This window comes from Pongo pygmaeus, chromosome 20 (assembly GCF_028885625.2).
Source record: "Pongo pygmaeus isolate AG05252 chromosome 20, NHGRI_mPonPyg2-v2.0_pri, whole genome shotgun sequence".
Taxonomy (NCBI): Eukaryota; Metazoa; Chordata; class Mammalia; order Primates; family Hominidae; genus Pongo; species Pongo pygmaeus.
The window spans coordinates 51,308,817-51,310,617 of NC_072393.2; the positions used below are offsets into that span (position 1 = coordinate 51,308,817).

The 1,801-nt window shown below is 51.6% G+C and overlaps 1 pseudogene; it reads right to left on the reverse strand.

Moving 5' to 3' along the window:
- Positions 1-1,351: 1,351 nt before the first annotated feature.
- LOC129019982 (small ribosomal subunit protein uS9-like) lies at positions 1,352-1,801 on the reverse strand (annotated as a pseudogene).

The following is a 1,801-nucleotide window of genomic DNA, read 5'->3' on the forward strand; positions in this document are numbered from 1 at the left end:
CCAGGGCTCCAGGCTTAGCCTCCCAAAGTGTTGGTGTGGCAGAAGAATAGGGAATTAGGGTAACTGTGGGTTCATCAGGTATAGCCAGTTTGCATAAGCAACAGAATAGCAGGTGCAGTCAGTTCATAGAGGCAGGAGAGCCACAGGTGCATACAGGCTATGTTCTCCCTCCCTTGATAATAAACCACTCCAGGCTCTGATTGACTGCGAACCGGGTCTCCACTTGGGCTCTGATTGGTCGTGAGCCAATCCTTCATAATCTGTAACCAACTGGAGGCCTCTGAAGGGCACCTAGGGGGTGTTGCCGGGTCCTTTTTAGCTTAATAAAAAACCCTAACTGGCAGGCCTAGCGTGGTGGCTCGCCTGCAATCCCAGCACTTTGGGAGGCGAAGGCGGCCAAATCACTCGAGATCAGGAGTTTCGGACCAGCCTGGCCAACATGGTGTAATCCCATCTCTACTAAAACTACAATAATTAGCCGGGCGTGGTGGCACATCCGTGGTGGCTAGTGCTAGGAGTCCCAGCTACTCAGGACGCTGAGGTAGGAGAATCGCTTGAATGCGGGAGGCAGAGGTTGCAGTGAGCTGAGATCGTGTCACTGCACTCCAGCCTGGTCAACAGAGCGAGACTCCGTCTCAAAAAAAAAAAAAAAAAAATAGACAACCCTAATTGGGGAGGCGCTCCAGCCCGCTCCCACTCTGTGAATTGTCCTGGATAAATATCTGCTTTGGCTTTTGTTGCTTCGTTGTTTTTTTTTTCTTTTTTCTTTTTATTGAAACACACTACCCCAAATGCAATAACTTTTTTTTTCGTTTATTTGTTTTGTTTTTGAGACGGAGTCTTGCTCTGTCGCCCAGGCTGGAGTGCAGTGGCGCAATCTCGGCTCAATGCAAGCTCCGCCTCGCGGGTTCACGCCATTCTCCTGCCTCAGCCTCCCGAGTAGCTGGGACTACAGGCGCCTGCCACCACACCCAGCTAATTTTTTGTATTTTTAGTAGAGACGGGGTTTCACTGCATTAGCCAGGATGGTCTCGATCTCCTGACCTCGTGATCCGCCCGCCTCGGCCTCCCAAAGTGCTGGGATTACAGGCGTGAGCCACCGCGCCTGGCCTAATAACTGTTTTTTGTTTTCTTTTTTTGACTCTCACTCAGGCCCAGGCTGGAGTGCAGTGGTGCGATCTTGACGCACTGCAACTTCCACCTCCCAGGTTCAAGCGATTCTCCTGCCTCAGCCTCCGGAGTAGCTGCGTTACAGGTGTGCACCATCACGCCCGGCTAATTTTGTTTCTTGAAATTTTAAAATCCCTGAAAAACTTTATTATACAGGTGTATTTTGGTCGTCATGATGGGCTTATCGGTAGGATTTCTGGTAACAAGCACAGGCACCAGGGCCTCCAAACTTTTTGGACTCACAGCGACGGGGATCAGCTACCAGCAGGGTCTGGTCATACTGGATGAGGATGTCTTTGATCTCCTTCTTGGAAGACTCATCCACATATTTCTGGTAATAGGCCACCAGGGCTTTGGAGATGGACTGACAGAGAGCATAAATCTAGGCCACGTGACCACTACCCTTCACATAGACATGGATGTCCACACCAGCAAATCGCTCCTTGCCGAGACCGAGAAGCAGAACTGGCTCCAGCAGCTTGTATTGTAGCGTGCGCAGCTTGATCATCTCCGGGAGCCGCCCGTTCACCTTGATGAGGCCATCGCCGCGTTTGCAGTCCACCACAGCTGTGGCTGTTTTCTTGCCACCGAAGACCTGCACAGACTGCAGCGGGCCCTCGGACCGCATGGC